The following is a 19,737-nucleotide window of genomic DNA, read 5'->3' as shown; positions in this document are numbered from 1 at the left end:
TCTTGTTAGCCACCCTGAATAATATTTGTAGCCTTGTGGAAAGGGAACATACACATTTTAAGCAATCACAATAATAAAGTTTAATCAAGGATTTTTTATGTATCACATTGGTATGTATTACAAAATATCTGTTTTCTTACCATTGGCACATCTTCTTATAATGTGCAAAATTAAGAAAGAGTGGGAGAAGACCTACACTCTAGAACATGCAGAATTTAAAGTAGCATTGTAATCTTTCTCTCTTTGACGGCACAGGTCCTGATACATATTTTACTTTGTGAATGCAAACCTGAGGGTGTATCATAACTAACTGTAGTAATTAGAGCAACATAAGTGTATAATGATAGCCAATGCTTGTGAAAGTCTAAGGGATAAACATTACCTCAAGCTCCGTATCCATCAATACCCACTCAATTCATTTATTTGATTGTGTAACCTTAAAAAGCACTTTCTGTTTCATTTCAAAAAGGATTGCCTTTCTCTGTTTTAGTATGGTTTACTGTTGCTCTGTGCATGTTCTTTCTCTTGTTTCTGGATGCAGTTGGCAAGCAGTATACCTCAACCCTGTTTTTATCCCACTGTGAAAAACACCAGATGTAGAAAATTAAAGTTCAAGTTAATCAAAATATTGCTTGACAAAGCAAATAATTGAATTGCACTTTCAATGCACTGTGGTAGACTATAATTAACATGCAGTATCTTCCACATTTGAATACAACTTCCAATTTCCATTTTAACATCATGGAATGCTGTCTACACATTTTTTAATGGTGCCCATGATAATAATATATTCTGTTTTTAATCATATTCCACATTGCAGGAAATGAAGCTTGCAATTTCCCAGGTGCTTACCAAATTACTCCTGCAAGCTAATTCGCAAGCCCCAAGTTAAGAGTTTCAACACAGTGCACATTAACAGCCTGCTTATGTTCTTCCTGTACAACAGAAGGTAAGTTAATATGTGCTTCAATTATATCCAGTTTGTGCATTTATAGCACCCTGTGGGCAGGAGTAAGAAGGCTGTAAAGTACTTATCCTCCTTTTTTTAATGCTCTGCTATATTACTTGGGAGAGAGTGAGGCAGACAGACAAGAAAGAAAGAGAGAGAGAGAAATAGAGGGACACAATATCAATTTATGAAGGGAATCAATAATGAAACTCAGCTCCAAAGCAGTGATTGGAAACTCCTGCTGAAAAAACAACAACAAGCTGAATTTATTTTTTATATACATTATTAAGACTGCCAGGTTTGATAAAATAAATATCAAGTATATTTTCAACACATATGGGAAAATGAGGTTTTAGAAAACCTTAAAAGAAATGAAGAAATATATTTCCATTTTAACAGCCTATCAACCCTAAAGATAAATTGTGCACATCAAGGTATTTTCCCTTTATTTATAATAAATAAAATCAGAAACTAGAAAAATGTCCATGCAACTTAACACAAAATTAACAAGCATCCAGCTATACATTTGCTATTTCTTGATTTCATCAGGGCTGCACAAAGTGGACCCAAACACGTTGCTAAAATTAAGCCCCCAAACTCCATTGCCACTGAGGTTAACCCTCGGGTCCTGCTGCACCATTTTCTGTCTTCTGTTATCCTTTCTCCAACCTTCCTGGTGCCACCTGAAGCCAGACACTTCATCCTGCTCCACAGCATGCATGGATCTGTGACTCCAGCTAAGGCTCTAAGCTCTCAGCTGTTTTGCCCCTTACAGTTGCTTTCTCCCTCCTGCAGGAGAAAATGACTATTCATCCACAATATTCTCCCTTTATTAAAGCATACCAAATTGTTGGGTGGGGATGATTCTGTACAGATAACACATCTGGCTGAGAGCCTGTATCATCAATGTAATTATAATAACAGAGTTCCATCATCACAGTTACAACTAATGATGATACCCCCCCACCCGAAAATCTCTCTGGACAAATTGTTTCTGAGGTGTTGGAGATCAGGACACTGTGAAATGACATACACAGCATTGTCCTGCTCACAGGATGTATTGTGAACAGGCAGCTGGAGAGGTTACACAAGGGCCTGCTACAACAACTAATTCCACGACCAGGAACCAAAATCATTTCCCAGCACCCCGTCTCCAACACCAAAGAAGCATTTCAGTTGGAGTGCTGCCATGCTGCAAAAGTAGGTTTTTCACTTTGTGTGCAATTGTTCATGGTTGTAAACATGAATCCCCAGAAGTTACAAGATTGTATATATAGTTTCCAGTCTTGTAACTGCTGAACAGGGTGCCAATCATGTGTGTTTTTGTGCCAATAAAATAAAATAATACCTGTTCAAAACCTAGGATTTTTAACAAATAAAACATGCATTTTTCTTTGCAAAATAATTCCTCTGCAGCACTTTGAGACATCAAATATACAAAATTCTCTTTGTACTCTTATACTTCCTGTTTGGATTTTCAACTGTTGTGTTGGCATACCTGTAATATGGCCTAAGGTTGAATAATTATGAATATTATTTCCATTCTTAATGTTTAGGAAGCACACATTCTCTACAAGGATTACACAACTGTGAAATGGCCTCTACCAGATCAAAAGCACTCTTCATTCATTTCATTTAGGCAAATCTGTCTGTTCCTGGCAAGTCACATTATTTTAGTCATTCCCAACACAGTTTTTCAAGTTCCTGGAAGTTCTGAGATTTAATTTTAGCACCCTCCTCTTAATGCTCCCCCGAATTTTCTGCCTCAACAAATACATGTTCATTTCTATCTCTTGTAAGGGAAGATGGAAAGCAAACAGTCAGCTGAACCTTAAAGCACATGTAGATATTTTGCTGTTGTTTTCACATGTCGTCTTTCCTCACCTTCAAACCTCACTTCAAATGCCAGATGACTGCTAGAAAACTCAGTTACTTGAGGGGGATTTGTCAGCCCTCCAGTAGGCTGTGCCCTTCAGGAACTTCACTGGATGGCAAAAGTTAACTTAAATTCAATATAGTATGTTGTCAATGATGAACTGAACATTTGCTTTTGATCCAGAAGGATGAAAAAAAAGCCTACATTAAGTGACTTTTAGGGTATTTTTTTTTCACTTTATGGGAATTGCATTATTTCAGGGGATAAAAATGCTTCATGCCCACTGTATTTGTGAGGATAGAATAAAGAAATTCCATAATGTTCAAATGACCAAAATCAGAAAACACATGTTCCCATGAGGCATGTGGCAGCTGATAGATATCCTCCAAATAGATCTCAGCCCAACTACTGGATCATAAAAAATACCGAAACTGAAACTGTAAGCAAGACAAGGAAAAAACTTTGTTATGACCCTCCACCCTCCAAAGAGAGAGAGAGAGAGAGAGAGAGAGAGAGAGAGAGGAGAGGTTATGAGATATTTAAGATGAAGATAAGCTGACTTTAAATGTTTTTTTTTTCTTTTTTTCTGGTATATTTTATGTACATTTGTGAAATTGTTAAATAAAAATTTTAAAGAGAGAGAGAGAAAGAGAAAGAGAGAGAGAGGATATACAAGATTTAGGTCAATCCTGAAGAAGAATACTGTTTATTCTCATCCTTGCAAACAAATTCCAGTGGCTCAGGCAAAGAAAGATTCAAGGAGTCTAGTTTGTGTTTAATGATTGAATATAACCCATGGATTCCCCCAGATCTTTCATGTGCTCATTGAATCTGCCACATATTCTGTCCATGGGTAGCAAAACATGAAGGGTTTTTTTTTTTTTATTTTTGAAGATTTCAACATAAAGGAAAAGTATTACTTCAACAAGATACTTTGCTAGAAAGATACAAAATACCATGCCTGCAAATGCCCTCCCCATATCATCTTAACTAAGGACAGAAACAATAGAATGCAGGCATCTTACTAACATCTCTAATTTTTCTCCTGTTTGGTTTGTAACATCTTGCTTGATGAAGAAGCCCATAGAGCTTTGAAAGCTTGCAACGAGTATATTGTACACATATCTGTTGCAATATAGGTATCACTGTTTTGTGAATTTTTGTTTGAATTTACCAAGTTGAAAATGTAACACTATGGTATTTTAATCTTTCCACAAGTAATCTTCCACAGGGATATTCACATTATCAAGTTTTGTGTGCAGTAATTCACATTTTAATCTAAGCTTGATCAAAGTAAGAGTGACATACAAGCATCCACTGACTCTGTACAAAATGGTCATTAAACAATTGAGTTCATTGCACAGGACCTGGAACGGGCTTGTCGCGTTACAAAAGGGGGTGTGATGGGAATGGGAGGCGGCATAGAATGTAGTTTACCACACAAGAGAAGGCCGCCGCCTGAAGTTCCCATTGAGTTCCGGATGGGTTCCCCAGGAGGCAATTTTCAGGAACGGTTTAGAAGCATTCCTAAAAATTGCCCCCTCTGAGACACACCCCCTTTTGTAATGCAACAGGCCCGTTCCAGAGGCCTGTACGATAAACCCCAATGTCAACCAATGACTAAACTATATTAGGTGAACCTATAAAATTCACAACAATTGTAAACACCAAAGATTAAAGACAAACCACAAAAATTACATTTTATATCAGCCAAATTCTAGCCCCACATAAAATACACAAAATTCACAGACACATTTGGTAGGACTGTGGAATACAGCCTTCTCTGTGGCTACTCCCAAACTCTGGAACTCCTTTTCCAGGAGGGCTAAAATAGCTTCTTTCCTTTTTTGTAGCAAATGAAGACAATCTGATTGTTTTATAAGAAGTAGGGTTGTTGTTTTTTAATGTGCTGCGCTGTTTTTATTCTTTGTTATAAATTTGTGTTTAAATAGTTTTAAATTTATTGTTAGTTTCATGTTCTTTTAATCACAACTTTTTGGAAGTTTTTAAACATTTATCCTTTTATTTGTAATTTTCTTTATTTTGAAAAGTGAAAAAGACAACGCAGATGACATTGTAATAATAGTTAGTTATGAAGAAGAAATAATTATAAGAGTACTGCCTGTTGGACTTATGATGTTGCCAGCAGTCATTAATTATTATTTTTCTTTTTAAAAATCATTTTTACTTCTATGGAAAGCTATCCAAAAGAGACATAGTGGACTAATTTAATTTTTAAAAAACTAAAAAAAAAAAATTGAACAATGAAAGATAATCAGATAACACAGGCTGGTTATCTTTTGACCACTGAGATTTTGTTGTTATGTTTTGTTCCAAATTCTAATTATCAATAATCTCTTAATTTATCAGGCACTGCATATGAAGGAGGGAAACTAACAGGAAGACCATTAACAGTCCATTTAAAATTAAAAGAGAATACAAATCAGCTTTCAAATTTTGCATGGAAGCAAGGGAGGGAAATACAAACAGAAGGCTTTCCTTTTTCCTTAACATTTGGAGGCATCAAGAAGCATCAAGTTTGTCAGCAGAACTGCAGATATGACTCTATCAATAATCCGTGGCACTTTTGTATTTCCCAGGAGAGGTTATTATACAGTTTTGGATGACAGCCTACTACAACTTCATCATACAATCCACAGGGACAGAAACTCATAACAGCCTTTCAACATAGATCCTTCATATAAAGGGTAATAACTGCAACCAGTCAGTTTAGTAGGATTTTTGGAGAAAAGGAGAACAGCAATGAACTGCAGAAGAGAAGAGAAGTGATTGACATCACACTGACAATTTTAGCAGGATAACTTCTGCTATAGATAAATCTATTCCACTAGATTTTTTTTAAAAAAATATCTGCCATTTCCCCAGTCTGTGTCATCTAGAAATGGGCATAGATTGGACACTTGGTATTCAGGAATCCACCAGTTAAAACTCTTGATTAAAATATACATATTTGAAAAGTGTACAACAAATTGTGTATCTATTTTAATAAACCAGGGGGGTATACAAATAATGCATGCATTTTTTTAAAAAATGCACATTTAAACAAAATATGTGAAAATACATTGGGTGGATTTTTACTGCAAAAATAAAGCAAATTGCTGTGTGGCTTAAGCATATGTATTGTATTTACTGTGTGGCTTAAGCATATGGCATGGGCACACTGTATAAAATCTAAATTAATTCTCATCCAGATGGATTTTTAAAAAATGTATGCTGAGTGATATCTGGGATAATTTAGACAACAAAACAACAAAAACATTGGTTGGAAACTCAAAAATAATTTAACACACCAAACCTAAACCTGAAAGGAAAGCAGCTGTTGCTATACATTTAAAAGAAGAACTAACAGCAAGGTTAACAACAACCAACATAAAAGCAGGAGACAAATAAAGAGGGTATTCACCCTCCAGGCCCTTTCCCTTTTCCCCACATAAGGGGTGAGGTTCCATTTCCAGGGCCCAATCTGTTAAGAGAAGGTCAACCCCTTCTCCATGGCTTCCCATTCATACGTCTCCTGGAACCAACGGCCCTGTCCCTGACTGCTTGAACCCTGGGGCCACGGAAATTCCATGGCGGGGCTAGTTGCCCTGAGATTCTTTGAGTATGAGTCGCCTCCAGCCTCCACTCACCTTTGTCTGATGCTTCTGTCTGCCCCATCCCCAACCTTCCCACCAGAACCCAGCTACCTCTCCCTACCTTGAAGTCACCTTCTCCCTGCTCTCTTGGGTTCACATGGTTTCTGCATTTTCCTCTTCCTTCTTCTCCCGCATCTCCCTCTCTCCCTCTTAAGCCTCCCATGCTTGACTTCTCCCACCTTTGGCCAGCTCCACCCCTGTTCTTGGCCTCCATTTCTAAGCCTCCAAGCTTTCAGCAGCTACATGTCATGGTCCCAATCTGGCCTTCAGAGGATGCAAAAAGGATCAGCAAAATGCAGCTCCTTCTTGTGCCCCCTAAAGAGCAGCATATCCGCTGTGGCGTGGCATGATGATGCCCTTTTGGTGCTGCATCATGTAGACGCAGTGCCAGAGTGGCATCATCATGGTGTGCGCTGTGTAAATGGGCACACACCAAAATGATGCCATTGGGGTGGGGTCATGGCATTGAGCTTTGGGCTCTATGTCTCTGGATTCTACCCCAAAGCACAATGTCATAGAGCTTGCAGATCAAAACAAAAGCTGTCAGCTCTCCAATCAAGATCATCATCAGCTAGGTCAGCTAGGGTTCATGGTATCTGGCATCTAACAATGTGTGGAAAGTGGATTACTCAGCATACCAGATATTGAGGAAGAACAAAGGAATAAGAAATGATTGACTCCAGTTTGGTACTTCCAGGAAAACACATAAATACTTTGCTGTTGCTAGCAAAACATAGGGAATCAGGGACGGAGAAAGGGAGGGAGGAAGGGACAGAGGGATTCACTAAGTTCTTCAAAGGATATTATAATTGTAATTAATTATTAATATTAATTTATATCCCATTTTTCTCTCAATATTGAGATTCAAGGAAGCTAACAACATAGCATAGCTGCCTATAATACTAAAAAGAGGATCTGAAGAATATAGTGATAATGTTAAAGTTCTGACATTTTAAAACACTATTTAAATTTATTTTAGATTGATTGTTCCTTTTAAAAAACACCCTTTATTAATGTCAATTATTTACTGTATCAGTGAAAGAACTAAATAAATGTTAAGGACATTTAATCACAGTGTGGGATAAGAAAAGGGAAATATAGGATATAAATGGAAATATGGGATGAAATTATAGAATCAACATTTGTATAGCATGAAGTCTAAATGAAAATCAGAAAGTCAGACATGAAAAGATTTAGATGAAATATTCAAAGTAAAAGAGAGGAAGTCATTTTATGTTTTGTTTTATGTGTTTTAATAGAATAAGAATGGATGTTTAAAATAGCTGTGTATGTATATGTTTATGTACGTAAGATTATATATGTATAGTTGTTTTAACAATAATTTTTTTAAAAACAACACTCTTTATTGTAATGGTGTATGCCTAAGTTGAATGTTTTATCTATATTTTTAAATATACTACCATTGCTTTGTATTTGGTGATGATGAAGAAATAGGATAGGCCTTTCTGCACTGATTTTTGGCTGAGTCACTAAAATACCTGAGTCCAGGTTGTATTTTGATAATCAGCCAGGACAAATTTAGCAAGTCTCAAAAGACAGGTTTGTGTTACTCAGATTAGCCACCCACTTGACTTGAAACTGCCTGCATTTTAGCCAGCTGTTTCTTGCCAGAATAAACTAGACTAATGACCCTCTTGCCTTGTGTTGTCAGGTACTAATTGTATGGGTCAACACACACACATTGATCTTGATTTGAAGCCTACTTTATCTACCTAATAACAACAAAATTGATGATAAACAAAGTTCCTTCTCGTATTGTGCCTTATGTGCCTTCCCTATGAAGTTGCGGCTTCATAGCAACTCATAATACACAAACAATGACAGTTTTACTTTATTTTATTTTAAAGCTGATTCTGAGATATATTGCCTTTCTCAGTGCACGCTGGAAAAAGTGATGGATTTTCCCTTGCCGAAAGGACTGCAGTATATAATATGACTTAAAGAATAGGAGGAGGGGGTGAACAATTCAAAAGAATAAATATTCAGCAGCTCAAAAACATAGGAGTTCACAAAATGACATTAGAAGAGCACCACTGTCAGCATATAAATACATTCCTAAAGTATTAACTGGATGTGTGGAAAGTATCCAGCTAGATTTGCACAGTTCAGCCTTCCAAAAAGTGTTAAATAGTAACAATTTTGAATTTGTGATTGCAATGGGAAAAAATGTTCATGATCCCATCAAAGACAAGCATTTCTAATTCTCACACTGGTTTCAAATACAAACCAAAATTAGGTCGGTAGAATTAGATAAGGAAAATATCTGTATTTACCCATAACAAGCTGTGTGTGTGTATATGCATGCCTTCCTTCCTTTTTAGTCTTCCACCCAAGTGTGAAAAAGAGAGAGATTTTGTTACTGAAAATCCATCATTACTGGAGCATTTCCACTTAGCTTGCTTGCATCCTTTGGGAGTTAAAGCTGAGAATAAAATGGAACAACCTGAGGGAACAGTGGTTAGCAGGTTTCACAAATTGCCAAAAGCTGAGGGAATACTGCCAACAGCATTAAAACCTAATGTGTACGGTACCATTTCTTTCACAGTGCCCTACAGAAAAAGCTACTGGAGATAGAAACTGTACATGCAAATTTTCTCAGTGGCTATCCACAACACTATTGTTTTGTTTTGTTTTTTTAAATCCCCTTTTCCTTTTAATGACCATTTTATTCACAGCCTCACAGGGCATTCGTTTTTTTCTTTCCAAAATATGGTTCAACAGTGAAGTAATATGTACAAATTCACAAAGATCAGAACATCTCATGTTATTTAATCTGTAGAATATACATAAAGAGCAATTTAAACACTTCCCTTGTTACACGTTTCTTAGAATGGAAAGCTGAATTCTTTATTCCTTAAATAAAGATATCCTAGTTTCCTAGGATTTTGGCCTATTTAAAAGATATACTTTTTAGCATATTAAGGATGGGCGAAAGTTTCTTTCAGAGACATTTTTAAATATAAGAACTTATCAAAAATTGCAATGTTCTTTAGAAACAGCAGAAAAACATTTTCAAATGAGGTAGTGTTGCACTGATACTTGGAAATTTTTGGTTCAAATTCCCAATGAGGATTTTGATAACTCAGTTCTGAAAAAATATGTGTATAATTTTCTGTGTTTTCATATTTGCAGTTTGCAGAATTATGGCTATCACATCTTTATTTCTGACTGGATTCTTATTTCTCACAGTGATGTGTTAGATACAGCATTATTCTGTCCAGGTTAGGGACAGATGTATAAGCTGAATGTAGCTAGTGCAGTCATGTGTGAGTTTTGTTTGGATCATTTTTCAACAAGTACATACCAAAACGTGTAAAATTTATTGAAAAACAAATGCAAAAGAAAGAGCTAGTTTCATTTATTGCAAGGGTAGATATATGGATGAATTAAATGGAAGTATCATTGAATTCAAAGGTACTCAGACTAAAGGGACATAGGATCTAATTAAATGTTCTGTTGATTCAATTTGAGTACTTCATGTTGGTATTATTATGAGGGGAATAAGACAATACTCAACAACAACAACAACAACATCAGCAGCAACAACACAGTGGTGAGAAATTGCATGTAGTAAGAAAAAAATATGGTCCTATGCAGAGAAGCTATTGGGTGCACATCTTAACATGGCCAGCTGGCTTCAACACATCAGAGACTAACAGCAGGAACAGACCAGCAAAATACGTTGGTTTCCCTGTGGCTTGAGGGCATGACGTATACATGAGCCATGCCCCAAGCGGGCAGGAAGCTGCCATGAAGCCACCTGGCTGGTGGCAGCTTTTCAGCACTCCAGCAGCGTGGCATTTAGATGCTGCATGCCACAGCACCACTGAAAAGCTGCAGTAGCAGCAGAAAGGGCACCCTTTTTCCAGTGCAAAAAGGAGCAACATTTTGCCACTTCTTTTGCACCAGAAAACAGCCAGATCAGGGCTATGGCATGTGATTGCCTCGGCCCCCATCCAGCCCTCAAAAGGGCAACATCAAGTAGCCCCTATGCAGCAGTCTGTTTCTGCCCTAAGAGTAATATTGTCAGGAGATTAAACTCTCTCAGGTAGAGTTACCCAAGGTGGAATGCTCAGTGTGAACAGTAAACTAAGGCTCGTTCCGCACAGGCGGAAAGTACATGCGCGGCACATACTAGGGTTAGAAAGGGGCATCCGGAAAACCCTAGTATGCACTGAGCGCATACAAAATGGCGGCACCCATTCTACATGGACACCGCCATTTTGACGTAGCAGACACTTAGTGTCCGCACGTCGAGCTATGGAAATGACGTCGAAAGTGCGCCATCATTTCCGCGGTGCAAAAAGAAGCCCCTTTTGGGGCTTCTTTTTCGGCTGCGGGGAAGACTCGCCGTCTGGAGGCTGAGGCTTCCCAACGGAGGAAACAAAGGTGCCGGCAGACTGCCCTTTTTTGGCAGTCTGTAAAGCGCCTTCGATGCATTCATCTTTTTCAGGGAGAACCAGAAGAGAACAAATAGTGCTGAGGACAGTGAAGAAGCTCCATAAGGAAAGCTACTAGGCCCTTAGCTAACCCTTGTCAGTAGTACATAGAAGAAAACAATGCTAAATCTTCTTAGATGTGAAAAAGAAATCCCAAGCTGCACAATGAATTTATTAAGAACATGGAACGTGAGAATAATGAAAGATGGGAAATCTTTAGTTTGTGCATGTTAGTAAGAATAAAGAGTCAGAAAACAAAGCAGGTAAGCCTGAAACTTCCTATAATTAACAAAACATCATCTGGATCTCAGAAAAAGGAAATGCAACTAAAGGAGTAAAATCTACTATCTACTGACACGTTTGATCAATAACAATATGTTCCCAAATTGTTTCAGTATGACTACTGTCAGCCTCAGTTCAGATCCAAATATGCATTCAGGTTTCTCAGTTCAGATTATTGGATGTTTAATAGAGCTCAACATTTTTGCAACTTTAAGAATCATAATTTCTAAGAAAGCTATTATAAGATTATCTCTACAAAATTGCAATTGCTTTTGTGGTAGCCTAGTGAAATATATATGAGAACCAACATATTGGAAATAAATAAACCATATGGTCATAAACCTATCACAGTTCTCAACTCCCTGTATAATTGTCATCTGAGGAGTAAGTTTCTTGTATAGGGCAATCCACTATACGTGTTTCTTGCAAGCACATATTGACAGATCAACCAAATCTTTTCAACATTTAGCTTTTCTCAAACCTTGCAGCTGCCAATAATATAACAATCAGATCTTTTCATTGGAAGGACTTTGTATACCCTGAAGAAATTAATAGAATTAACAACTGACCACAAAATTGTATAGACTAGTTTGCAATTCCATGCAGCACATAAGAAGTGGGCAAAGTGAGGCCCATTGGCTCCATATGGACCTTGAAATTATGGTCTCTGAAACCAAAATTTTAATTTTTTTCAAAGAATGGATTGTAGCCATGACAAAATACAAAGGTTCCACTCCCAACTCACCTACCTCTTGAAAATCTCCCTAAAGCAAAAGAATAAACCAAACATTGGCCAAAATTAAGGACCTCATTGCACAGGCCCTCGGGAACAGGCTCAGCATGGAACGGAAGGGGGCGGGAAGGGTACAGAACAAGGATGTCACCTATTTTACTGCACACCAGAACACCTCCGATGCCGCTGGAAGTCCCCATTCTATTCTTCATCCATTCCATAGAAGGTGATTTTTCAGAAACAGTTCCTGAAAATCACCCTCTGTGGGACGGATGGGGAACAGAACAGGAACTTTCGGCGGCAGCCACTGTCATGGACTGCCCTGGCCTGACTTAGAGGCACAGTCAGAGGACTCAGACTCTGAAGAAATGGAGGAGGTTGAGACAGTGGCAGATCTGGAGCTGCCTAGATCAGCAGTCCCAGAGAAGGCTCAGAAAGCTTCAGAGGGAGAAACAGACTCTATTGACTCTAAGCTGCAGGTGCTATGATCTCTGGAGAGAAAGCAGGTCAAGCAGTCCTTGAGGAGGTCTTCCAGGCTAGAAGACAAGAGGAGAGCTAATAGGTTTCAGCTGAAAGAAACAGCTATGCTCTTGCCTCTGCCCTTTGCTGTGACTGACTGACTGGTATTGTGTGACCCTTGGACTGGACTCTGGACTACTCCTTTGCATATTCCCCTGATGTGCTGCCCTCAGTAGAGGTTGCCTTCCTTATCAGCCCACTCTCGGGGCTGCAGCCAGTGGGCTACTCCCTTGATTAGGTAGAACAGCCATCTCTTGGACAACTATGGTTTATTTATCAGGAATTTTCAGAAAGCTTGGGGAGATCCTGTGAGGGCCGAGACTGTGGACTGGAAGGTCCGGAGTGTATTGCAGTATGTGATGCTTTCAAGTTGTTGGTTCCTGAATTAGGTTGGAATGACCCTGCCCTCCAGAGCCAGTTCAAGGCTGGGCTGGTGGAGGATATCCTGGATGAGCTAGCCTGTGCCTCCCCCCCAGCAACTTTACAACTGTTAATGGAGCAAGTTCTGCATAGATGGCAGGCTGGAGACACGATGCTGAGCCTGCCAGGGGATAGTGAATAGTGAATTCTGGTGTGACCTCTGCAAATCTCACTTAATAGTAATCAGTAAAAGTTTATTAAGGTCATTTTGAATTTTGATCCTGTCCTCTGGGGTATTAACTACTCCTTCTAATTTGGCATCATCTGCAAATTTGATAAGTATGCCCCTAATTCTGTCATCCAAGTCATTAATAAATATGTTGAATAGCACTAGGCCCAGGCCAGAACCCTGTGGCACCTCAATGGTCACTTCTCTCCAGGATGAAACCAAACCATTAGTGAGCACCCTTTGTGTTTGGCCATTTAGGGCTTTAAAGGTGATAACCAACACCTTGTACTGGGCCCGGAAACTGATAGGCAGCCAGTGAAGCAATCTCAAAATCGGTGCTATATGGTCTCTTCTAGTTGTACCTGAGGCCAGCCTGGCTGCCATGTTCTGTACTAACTGGAGTTTCTGAATCAAGCACTGAGGTAGTCTCATGTAGAGTGCATTACAGAAATTGAGACAGGAGGTTACCAGTGCGTGTACCACAGTTTGAAGGTCCCCAACTTCCAGGAAAGTGCACAGTTGGCATATCAGCTGGAGCTGATAACAGGCACTCCTGACTATTGCATTTACCTGATTAGTCACCTGGAGCAACAGATCAAGGAGCACCCCCAGACTGCAAACACAGTCATTTGAGGCGAGTGTGAGAATGGACCGTTGTTGATTGCAGTGGCTGCTTACCAGTGAATGGGGTTTAAGGGACTTTCATGTTCCCTATGTAACTCAAAACTAGAGGCTATGTAGGGATAGTGAACATGTAGCCATGCATAACTGTAGGTTATGCATTCACAATTGCCCAACTTAATTCCAACCATCATTTGAAGGGGAAAAATATGAATCACTGATGCAGCCCCTGTGGGTACATGGTAATGAGAAACCTCTCTGCTGTTGTCTATCCCTGTATCATATTAGCTGAACTGAATGCAAAGTCACCTCAGAGATCTTTTGAAATTCATGTTGGCCTAGAAGAGACATGATAGAACAAATAGAATTGAATCATTATTCCTAAATCTGCTAAAATTCTGAAAATTTCCCATTTTTTTGCAATGATGGGATAGATCTGATTATAATCTAGAGGTTAGTAATATGTGGTATATCATGTATTATTAGCAGACATAGGTCTGAAGCCAAAAGGAGCAGCTTCTGGCCACTTTGGGGGTGTGGCCTGCAGATGATGCCTGTCCCCGGAGGGACCAGAAGCCACTCTGAGACCTAAAGCAGGCTACAGCTGCCAGAAAAAGGAGCACTAAAAATCATAAATGCTCTTCACATGCATTTCTGTTTCAAATCTTCATTTTGAATATAACATTCCTGAACTCTTCTCTAGAAATCAATGAAACTTAACAGTGCTTGAACTTTGACTGAATTGTATCCATTAACATACTGTTTAATTTGTACAGACAATCTTAATTTTATCACATTTTCACATTTTAAGATGAGTCATAAACAAAACATGGTAGTGATTAATCCATGTTAACCCACATTAAAAATAATTTAATCATTTGCAAAGATGAATTGTATTTAAAAACTCTTTAGTTATATCTTTGCATCAATCCATCACCCAAGACTCCTATACAGAGACTTTTAAAGAGTGGAAAGAGTGATATATACCGTTCTTCTCCTTGGAGTTATTTGCAAAACTCCATGGTAATTCTAGAGCATGCGGCATTTGGGGGGGGGGGGTAAATAAAGAGATAAATAAAATAAAATCAGTCAGTCAGTCATAATTTATTACAGTCCATAAATCTAAAATTTACACATAGTCAAGAGATACAAGTCATCAAAATTCCACGCAGTTAGACAAGAGTTGAGAGGGTTGCTAAATCTTACTGTCCTTTTATAAATAGAAGGTTCTAATACTAGCTGCCTCAGAGTGAAATTTAGCAACTTCAAGAGCGACATTCAGACATTTATCTTCCAACAAGAATTTTACATAAAAAAGGTCTGATATTCTATTGATCTTACTCAATAATGAATAGATTTTGGCTTGTAAAATCTGGTTGTAAAGACTACAGTATAATAAAATATGTTTCATAGACTCTATACCTGATTTACTGCATGAGCATCTATTTTCAGTACAAGGAACACCAACAAATCTACCATAAGGTAGTTCTATAGAATATACATTACACCTAGTCTTAGAGAGAAAAAAGTGATACTGTTGCCTAGAGACAGACACACCAAATAATTGGCTATATGGAAAAGACCATCATAATGTTTGTGCATCCTACTGGGGAAACAAGAGACATAAGAATGTAAATGCAGTTCTCAGAAAGCTATTTCCAATAGCTTTATTTTGATAGACGTAAGAGCAGTAATCAAATCCAGGTTGGACCAGGAGGTGACATAATTATCTTGTGCCAGATGTTTAAAGAGACCTAAGCCCTCACCAAACACTATAACCTCCATCCATAATTTGAGGGCCAGTCACCAAGCTCTAATAAATAAGGGACTTTCCCCTGTTTCCCACAATAACACACAATTAGGAATGCAAATTGGAAATTGGAACAATGACCTTAAGAACTTTGTCTCTTCTTTATCCAGATCAGGACATAAACCCCCCATCCAAATGTTGTATGCATATAATAATTGTGCCATAGTTTTGGTATTAAACTTTTAAATCACTGATGGAATATAGATGCCTCCCTTTGGGAAAAAATGAATTATTGCAAATGAGCTTATTTATGCTTTTTGAAAAATAGTCTCAATATAAGGTCGCTATGACAGGGAATGATGGAAAATCAACCCCAGGTAATATAAGCTTTTTACCTGTTCCAGGGCATTCCCATCAATTGTCCCCTGAAATTTAAAAAATCTATTTTTGAGACCATTACTTTGGATTTTCCAAAATTTATTTGGGATCATTTGTTTTACAGTAATCAAAGAAATTTGAAATCAGATGTTTCAATCCAGGTCTTGTGCAAGAAAGTAGAACAGCATAATCTGTGTATAATAATAATAAACCAAGTTGAGGGAGGTGCCCATTTGGGTAATGCAAATATCCTGTGGGTCATTTATGAACAGGTTAAATGGTGTTAGTGCTAAAATACAGCCCTACCAAATTCTTCTGGTCATACAAATTTCCTTGGAAAGTTGGCCCTGACTGCCATATCTCACTTGAAGCCTGTTATTGCTATAGAGGGCCCTAATAAGGTAAAAAGAGCCTACTATGTTCCACACGGCTATACAATTTATAACACACAAAATGAAAAGATTATGGAAATAATACATGGAATGTGAAGTTAAAGGCTTTCATGGCCGGCATCCATAGTTTTTGTGGGTTTTTCGGGCTATATGACCATGTTCTAAAAGAGTGTATTCCTGACTGCCAATGGAGCTATGCAACCTCATTAGATTGTTGGGCTTGACTGCTGCTGTCCTTGGATTAATTTCACCCTGGGGTTGGGTGCATCTTTGAATGGTGTTGTACCTTCCAAGAGTAGTTCTTCTGGCACAGTGCCTTATTCAGCTATCCTTACATGGAGCAGATACTCCCTTTGGGTGATCATTTGCTCCAGTCTACCAGAGATAAGATTCTACACAGGGATTATGTGGATGTCTTTTCTCTTATATATTGAGGATTGAAAAAGAGGGATAAGGAGGAACTGGGTGATAAAGAGAAAGAAAAGTTTCTCCCGGGGCTGGATTCTAGTTGAATCCTCTTTTTTTTTCTGTAAATGCTGGTTTTTTTTTGTGTGTGTGTTAAAACAACTTAGTGTGGATTTCAACACAGTAGTGAGAGAAATGGGTAAATTCTTGTTCATGAGGATGAAAACCAAAAATTCATATCTATAAAGAACACACAGCTTTAGTCTGTGCTACCATAATGAAATTAGATAGCAGGTGATGGGGAAGAATTCTTCTTTTGACCCTGGTGATTAATTTTCATTGACATCAGATTTGAGGCTCTGGATATAGTTAGCTAGACCAACTCAGAATATACGCAGTTATAGTTATCGGATCCCACTTTAACTGCTACGGCTCCATCCTAGAGAGTTTGTAGAGGTGTTTAGAATATTCTGCTAGAATTTTTTTGCAATGATGGGATAGATGGGATAGAGCTAATTATAATCTAGAGGTTAATAATATGTGGTGCCTTCCCCTGAACTGTAGGAGAGAATTCTAAGTACATCACCAAACTGCAGATCCCAAGATTCATTATAGTGGAGCAATACCTGTGGGATGCAGATATACCTTCTATAAGTATATATAAGGTATATATAAGTATATATAAGGTAGCTCTGTGTGCACACATACCACTTGAACCTGTAAAATGTATTGCTTTATAAGCTAGGTGTCTTGAAACTAGATTTATATCTGTCATACTTGAACATTTCCTTTAGTACTATTTTCCAAACAAAAAATAGGATTCAATGGACTGTACACTATTTCTATATCCAGGTGCTTGAAGAACATAATAGCATCTAAACTATTGAAAGTTCCTATGTGTAGCTATTCTAAAGCAAGTTGTTGTTATTGCTATTTGTTATTTTACTTATGGGACCACAGAGAATGAGACACTTCCAAGATAGCCAGCCTGCTATTAACAGCCCTGCTCAGGTCTTGCAAACTCAGGACTATGGCTGCCTTGATTGTGCCTACCTACCGATAATATGGTATTTCTCTTTTCCTACTAACTTCAACATTACCAAGCATTATTATATTTTCAATGAGTCTCTCCATATCATATATTCCAATGAGAAATTTAATCTCATTATAAGGCCCTTGTGGTCTCTTCCAACTCTATGATTGAATGACTATTTCCAAGTATCATAACCTCACTTTAGTTATTCTGATTTTTAGGGAGAGTTCAGGCTTGATTTATTCTTGGGCCCATTTGTCTATTGACAAATAAATTACTCCAAATAAAGTAGAGATGGACAAATATGTCACGTTCACTTTCTTCCACATTGAATTTTTGTGAATTGTGAAAAATTCTGATCAAAACTGAATTGAAATGAAACTCATTCATCCCTAGGGATGAGCGAGTGTGTTACGACTGATACAGATGACAGCACAATGCATTTAAAACTGGAATGGCAGTAAAAATGTAGAAGTATTTGGATTATGCATTTCTAAATCTTATTAAATTATGACTTCTAGGACACTTGTAAAGCACTCAGCACATCATTAATTTATCAAACCTACTGCTGCAAGATGTTATAACAGAATTAGAGAAATCCGTGAACCACAGGACTGAGCAAAACATTTTGGCAATGATGTATATAATGTATATCCATGGCTATGGATATTAGCCATGACAGCTAAAAAAAAGTACACAATTCCCTTCCCCACTGCCATTCCCTTCTCCTTTTATCTAATATCTTTTTATATTGTAAATCTGAGGGCAATGAACAATCTGTAAAGTGCTCTGAAGGCCTTTGTGGCTGAAGAGTTGAGTATAAATATTCTAAGCAAACAAACAGTATTTATCCATATATATTTCAGGAGAAGGAACTGGCAAAAGCACCTCTGAGTATTCTTTACCTAAGGGAACACAAATTCATGGTGTCACCATAAATTGACAAGTGATATGATGTGACACACACCACTTTTCAAAGTTACTTCTTTCAATGTAGCTTTTCATTTATTAGGGGATTCTGTAATTGTTTGTTACAAAGAATACAATCATAATTTAAAAACAAAGCTTGGGGAAAGTTACTTTTCAGACTACAACTCCCAGAATCTCCCAGCCTGTAAGGCCATCTACTACGCTGGTTGTAAACTATAGCAGTAGCATCACTGCGCAGGTGCAGGGGTGGAAGAGACTGGAAGAGAATCAAATCATTTGAAATCTGGTGCAGCAAGCGTGAATTTTCACTAGAAGCAAAATTAGATAGAAAGTCTGGCTTGAATTCCATGTATTAGTTAACACTAACCAGCCAATTTATTTCATGGAAGTTTCTAGTCACTTGTAATAGCAGCGGTCTCTAATGGAAAACTCTTTACAAATCATATAAGGTAAAACTGAGTTTCAGTGGGGGTGTATTATGGTTATTGAGGAAGCTTAATATTAATGGTTTATCAGAATGTCTTGACAAATGTGTTGCTCTTTCCTTGTTCTATAATAGCTAGAATCAGAAAAAACCGATTACAATGCTGATTATAGGATTAATGCATTCATACTAAACAATGCTGAACAAAAACATTTTGAGGTTTAAGCTGCTTTTAGTTGTGTTTACAAATTTGTAATTGCTAAATTTAAATATATAACATATAATGATTATTAAAGTGACAAAATGAATGATGACTCTCTAAAACCTTTTATGTCTTAAATTTATATGCTGTTACCACTTTGAAATTATTATCTTAACTTTCACAGTATTTGAAAATCATTTGAATTTGCACTATCCCAAAGCCAGTGTAGGTCTAAAGGGGCTGTGTTTAATATGATGCCAAGCCCACCATTACATCCTGCAGAATAAAGTGCAAAATTGGGAAGTAAATATTCTGGCATAGGGTTGAACATTATTTCACATTATTATAAAACAGCTGATTGTGTAGTAGATCTGAGAAATTTCAAACCATGCATCCTTTGCCAGCAGGGCTAAAGTATTATTTTTTTCCAGCAAATCAGTAACTACCTAGACCTCCAAATCAAAAAAGGAAATATTAAGGTGCTAGATTACATTGCAATAACAGAATGATTTTTAAAAATTAATGAGAAGAGGAGTGA

The sequence above is a fragment of the Sceloporus occidentalis genome, unplaced genomic scaffold (assembly GCF_023333645.1).
Source record: "Sceloporus occidentalis isolate IW3139 unplaced genomic scaffold, rSceOcc1.0.p SCAF_3, whole genome shotgun sequence".
NCBI classification, from domain to species: Eukaryota; Metazoa; Chordata; class Lepidosauria; order Squamata; family Phrynosomatidae; genus Sceloporus; species Sceloporus occidentalis.
The sequence above is the reverse complement of the archived record's forward strand: the minus strand, read 5'-3'. Positions refer to the sequence as shown.